At 43.6% G+C, this 6,615-nt stretch overlaps 1 long non-coding RNA gene across 1 annotated transcript; it reads left to right on the forward strand.

Annotated features, from left to right (window-relative positions):
- The first annotated feature begins 535 nt into the window (after positions 1-535).
- Positions 536-1,723, forward strand: LOC147843319 (uncharacterized). The gene is made up of 3 exons (XR_015493105.1): positions 536-697; positions 846-1,086; positions 1,394-1,723. It is a non-coding gene; the product is annotated as an uncharacterized LOC147843319 (long non-coding RNA).
- Positions 1,724-6,615: the final 4,892 nt, after the last annotated feature.

Raw genomic sequence — 6,615 nt, forward strand, 5'->3', positions numbered from 1 at the left:
TTAAATTTAATTTGGGTCATCTTCATTGGCATCTTTTCTAACCATTGTGTGTTTCTGCCCTTTAGGTTATGCGTGATGATGCATAACAGTACAATGATTGCAGATGAAGCTTGAACAGCATCAGATCCCCAAATGCATCCCACCACTTTTGGCTGCTTCTCCTGCTGCCTCTGCAGCAGGGGTGTCCAACCTCGGTCCTGGAGGGCTGGTGTACACGAGAGTTTAGCTCCAACCCTAATCAAACACACCTGAACCAGCTAATCAAGCTATTACTAGATATACTAGAAACATCCTGGCAGATGTGCTGAGGTAAGTTGAAGCTAATCTCAGCAGGACACCGGCCCTCCAGGACTGAACTTGGACACCCATGCTCTACAGCAGTGGTCACCAAACTTGTTCCTGGAGGGCCGGTGTCCTGCAGATTTTAGCTCCAACCCTAATCAAACACATCTGAACAAGCTAATCAAGGTCTTACTAGGTATACTTGAAACGTCCAGGCAGGTGTGTTGAGGCATGTTGGAGCTAAACCCTGCAGGGACACCGGCCCTCCAGGACCAGGATTGATGACCCCTGCTATACAGTATCATAGCATCGGATTTGCATAACAATAAACCGATCATCCAATCAGAGTGAAGGCGGTTGATTAAACTCACCCACCATACACCACACTAAAGTTTAGCTCAAGGAGTAAACTGAGGTAAGCAATGTGTTTTCCTATACCTTTTTTTTTCTACACACTTCACAGCAACATCAGGTAAGCATGTAGCACGGGATGCAGAAAATGAGATAAGCAAAGTGTTTACATTTGATTTCCTTTCTAACCATTGTGTGTTTTTCCCTATTAGCTTATGCATTATGATGTATAGCAGTACAATGATTGCAGATGAAGATTGAACAACATCAGATCCCAAAATACATCATACCAGCCTACCTGTTACCAGTTTTGGCTACTTCTATTTGACACCTCTTCAGTATCAGCATCAAATTTGCATCACAGTGAACAGATTATCCAATCAGAGTGGAAGCAGTTGATGCGACTTTCCCATCATGCTCCACTGTAAAGTTTAGCTCAAGCAGTAAACTGAGGTAAGCAAAGTGTTTTTCTATATTTATCTTTTTTTTTCAGTCTGTGCATTTCTGCCATGATGTAATAGCAATGTAAAAGCCCTTGCTCGTGTCATTATCATTCAGTATCTTAATTTTTATAGATTTTTTTTTGGTCAGTGATGATTAATAGCCCCCTTTGTCTTCCTAAAACATTTATTTTACAATATTTGTTGACTCTTGATCCCATTAGTAGCATTTCCACCACATTCCAGTACAGCCCATGCAGTATAAACTGAGGTAAGCAATGTGTTTTTCTATACTTAACTTTCTTTTTCTTTTTTTTCAGTGTGGAATTGCATTTCTGGCCATTAGGTCATATATAATGATGCAATGGCAATGAAATTATCATGGGGGAACCTTCATCTACATTAGATCACCAAATGCTTCATATCTACCAAGTCTGTTTTAAATCAATATGATCTTCATGTGCGTTTGCGATCGCCTTTTTCACGGGACTTTTTATTTTCAACTGTCTGTGAAAACTGTTTTCAAGCTTAAGGACACTGAAACTATTTTTGCAATGTTATTTATAACTTCATATCTTTGGTAATTGCCGCTCCCTGATTAGCCAATCAGAGCTTATATATTTTAATCAGTAAATCTTTGTTCACTTTGGGCCTATCTCTGTTCATTGGGAATTTTTTTTAGTCCTATTGTGATATACCTATTATTATCACACGACTCTATAACCAGTTTTTACAATATTTGTTGACCGTTGATGCCTTCTCATCATCCTGGCTGATTTCATTCAGCCTCTAAGCATCGCATTTAGATAGTGGAGATTTAATTATCCGAGCTGTATCAGTTGGTGATGTGACTAATATCCTATAATATACACCATCACACTGTACAGTATAAACTTGAGTAAACAAAGTGTTTTTCTATATTTAACATGTTTTTCAGGATGCAACTTGTGCATTTCTGGACAATAGGTCATATATGATGATGCAATGGCAATGAAATTATTACAGATGAGGCTTCAGTTGCATTGGATAACAAATATTTCATACTGTACCCACTCACCCTGCTGTAATTGAGTATCGTCTACTTTTCTGATGGCCTTTTTCTGGACGTTCAATTGTTAAGTACTGATTAACTGTCCACCATTTCTCCTGCTGAACACTAAAACCAGTTTTTACTATATTCGGTTTCCTTCAAAGCTGTTTTAACATTGACCAGTTGAATTTATCACTCCATACGATGTAAAGTATGAACAACTCATTCATTCATTCATATTCTGCTGCTTTTCCCGGGTCGGATCGCGGGGGCAGCAGTCTTAGGAGAGAACCCCAGACTTCCCTCTCCTCAGACACTTCCTCCAGCTCCTCCGGGGTGATCCCGAGGCGTTCCCAGGCCAGCCGGGAGACATAGTCCCTCCAGCATGTCCTGAGTCTTCCCTAAGGTCTCCTCTCGGTGGGACATGCTTGGAACACCTCGCTAGGTAGGCGTCCAGGAGGCATCCAAAACAGATGCCCGAGCCACCTCAGCTGACTTCCCTCGATGTGGAGGAGCAGCGACTCTACTCCGAGCTCCTCCCGGGTGTCAGAGCTTCTCACCCTATCCATAAGAGTGCGCCCTGCAACCCTTCGAAGGAAACTCATTTCGGCTGCTTGTATTCGAGATCTTGTCCTTTCAGTCACGACCCAAAGCTCATGACCATAGGTGAGAGCAGGAATGTAGATTTCGGCTCAGGTCCTTCTTCACCACAACGCACTGGCACATCGACTACATTACTGCTGCCGCTGCACCAATCCGCCAATCAGAACTTGTACATCAAATCCACCAAACTGTAGTTCTTTGTTCACTTTCCTCATGGCCTTTCTCTATTTTTAGGGGGCATTTTGATGTCAACTTAAGATGAAACTCCCTACCTATTTTCCCGCAGGACACTAAACCTGTTTTTACAATATTTGTTGACCGTTGATGCCTTCTCATCATCCTGGCTGATTTCATTCAGCCTCTAAGCATCGCATTTAGATAGTGGAGATTTAATTATCCGAGCTGTATCAGTTGGTGATGTGACTAATATCCTATAATATACACCATCACACTGTACAGTATAAACTTGAGTAAACAAAGTGTTTTTCTATATTTAACATGTTTTTCAGGATGCAACTTGTGCATTTCTGGACAATAGGTCATATATGATGATGCAATGGCAATGAAATTATTACAGATGAGGCTTCAGTTGCATTGGATAACAAATATTTCATACTGTACCCACTCACCCTGCTGTAATTGAGTATCGTCTACTTTTCTGATGGCCTTTTTCTGGACGTTCAATTGTTAAGTACTGATTAACTGTCCACCATTTCTCCTGCTGAACACTAAAACCAGTTTTTACTATATTCGGTTTCCTTCAAAGCTGTTTTAACATTGACCAGTTGAATTTATCACTCCATACGATGTAAAGTATGAACAACTCATTCATTCATTCATATTCTGCCCCTTTTCCGGGGCCGGGTCACGGGAGCAGCAGTCTTAGGAGAGAACCCCAGACTTCCCTCTCCTCAGACACTTCCTCCAGCTCCTTCGGGGTGATCCCGAGGCGTTCCCAGGCCAGCCGGGAGACATAGTCCCTCCAGCATGTCCTGGGTCTTCCCTGAGGCCTCCTCCCAGTGGGACATGCTTGGAACACCTCCCTAGGTAGGCGTCCAGGAGGCATCCAAAACAGATGCCCGAGCCACCTCAGCTGACTTCCCTCGATGTGGAGGAGCAGCGACTCTACTCCGAGCTCCTCCCGGGTGTCAGAGCTTCTCACCCTATCCATAAGAGTGCGCCCTGCAACCCTTCGAAGGAAACTCATTTCGGCTGCTTGTATTCGAGATCTTGTCCTATCAGTTATGACCCAAAGCTCATGACCATAGGTAAGAGCAGGAACGTAGATTGACCGGTAAATCGAGAGCTTTGCCTTTCGGCTCAGGTCCTTCTTCACCACAACGCACTGGTACATCGACCACATTACTACTGCCGCTGCACCAATCCGCCAATCAGAACTTGTACATCAAATCCACCAAACTGTAGTTCTTTGTTCACTTTCCTCATGGCCTTTCTCTATTTTTAGGGGGCATTTTGATGTCAACTTAAGATGAAACTCCCTACCTATTTTCCCGCAGGACACTAAACCTGTTTTTACAATATTTGTTGACCCTTGGTGCCACTGCACCATCTTGGCTACTTGCATCGGGCCTCTAAGCATCACATTTGCATAGTGGAGAACGAATTGCCCAATCAGAGCGGTAGCAGTCGGTGATGTGGCTCTCCCACCTTGGTGCCTGTCACGGAGCCTCAGCTAATTGTGAAGAATTCGATTTGCTCTTGGAGTGTGCCATGAAGCTCAGCTTTACCCCCGCCAACTAAACCTCGCCTGGCCCAGCAAGGGGGCCCTTAAGTGGACGTGATCCCCCTCCTACACGACCTCATGCTGCACTGCTTTCCCAATACCCCCTCCATCCCTGACTGGGCCCTGATCTCTCACCATAACACGGACCTAAAGTGTGTGCGTGTGTTCCATTCTTACCCTAGTTAAAAATTGACCTGTGACCTCTCTCCTGGTGTAATATAACACTTTAATAAGCTTTGTTGGGTCAGTTAGTGTGTCGTTACTATGGAGATTGTCGGGGCGTGTGAGGGATGTAAATCGCACTTCTTAAATAGGCCTGTTTAATCTGCGGGACCCCTGCAGCCCGACTACTATGTAATGAAGTGATGTATTTGTTAAACCGGGGACTCATCGTGAGCTGCGAGTCCATGAGGCGAAAGCGTTTCTGGCAAAATCAACCACGTAATGCGTTTAACACGGAAAACGCAGGCTAACCAGTTTAGAGCGTGTCGGAGAGCTTCAGCTAACGCGTTTACATTTGGCTCTGTCATTTGTAAAGACTCTTTAATTTGTAATTTGTGTCAGCAAGATAAATGGGTTTATTTTTGTAACCGGTGAAGTAAATGATGTCGGACTCTGAGATTTCGTATTGAAAGTAAGGTGGTAAGTTTGCATCTTCATGTCATCATTGTATGCAAAAACGTAATGTAAATTTACATAAAGCCCACCTTTAGTTCTGATGAACCTGATTAAAACTGTGCTCGTGTGTGCATTGGGTGATGGTGGCCTCTTCCTGCCCAGTCTCTCTCATACCCTCTTGCTAGCGCCGAGAAAAAGTCTTTAATATTTTATGCGATCACGGGCCTCTATAAGCAAATTTCAGTCCCTGGCAAGTTCAGCCAAAACATGATTAATTTAGTGTTTATCCCCGACATCCTTTAAAAAAACAAAACCCCCTCGGCCAGACGTGCAGAGCTCAGTTTGAGACTAAATCTCTGACTCTACATCATAATACCGGCCTGAGGAGGAATCTTTAGCGGGGCCGCATTTTCTCATTTGGATATTTGAGAAAGGGGAAGACGGAGTTACTTTGCTCTGGGTTTCATTACACACAAAGACAAAGCTGTCGCTTAAATGAAGGTGGAGGACGTGTTTTTATCATGTTGCTTTTTTTTAAATTGGAGTTTTATTTTTATTATACAAGCTCACAGGTCTCTGAACTTGTGCATGCCAGAGAATACCAACTCTGCATGAGCTTGTTTACTGTATAGCTTTACTGTAGGCATTTATTTGAGCGAGAATGGCGTTGACTGAAACTCTCTGTCGTACACCATGTCCACCATAAGGGTACCCTTGGTAGTGGAAACGCAAGCCTGATAAAGGTGACCGGTACTGACTCGTACTGTACCAGTCAGTGGAAATGGGCTGTAAGTAATTGAATTGTGAGGTCTCCGAATTTTTATTAAGAACCACAGCTCTTTGAGAGTAATAATTGCATTTTTAATGTTATATAAAGACCAAATCATGAGGAGTTTCAGTAAAGCACTAGTAATGGCAGATTCTTGTAGTTGAGATTTGCACCTGCTTGTATATATATTTTTTTTTTTGTCTCTGTGGGTGTGTTGTCAAGAGCGGCTCCATCTGTCTCACTCAGCGGCGTCTGTAAAGGTGCTGACAGTAGCTTTGGCTGTTTGAACTTTACAGTGGCCTTGTCATGCAGACAACTGCCCTCCGCTGAACCACAAATCCCAGATTCCCCAGCAACACCGCAAAATTAGCTCCATAAATCAGCCGGGCTTTTGGGAATAGGCCGCGTGTTGCCAGGGGCGATGGATCATCCCGGATACTGGTGTCAGGGGTGCGTGTGTCTCGCAGATCCAGCCATCACTTGTGTTAAAAATACTCCAGTGGAGCTGCCGAAGGTGTCCGATGGTGTAAATGTCCACACCTGCTTACATGCAAAGCCTTTCTCTGCTTGCTCTGTGGCGTCTTTTGCCTTCTGACTTATTAACGATGATTTTAGAGAGTAGATTTGGAGCTGTTACAGTCAATGTGATGACCTACATGACCAGCAGACTGAGACGGTTTGATTTCATTTGTCCTAATTCTGTGAGCGATCACCGGATGGCAGTGTGCTGCAGATTTATTCATCGCTTTATTATTTGAGCAAGCAATACATGTATGAT

This window comes from Danio rerio, chromosome 6 (assembly GCF_052040795.2).
Source record: "Danio rerio strain M-AB ecotype USA chromosome 6, GRCz13ab, whole genome shotgun sequence".
NCBI lineage: Eukaryota > Metazoa > Chordata > Actinopteri > Cypriniformes > Danionidae > Danio > Danio rerio.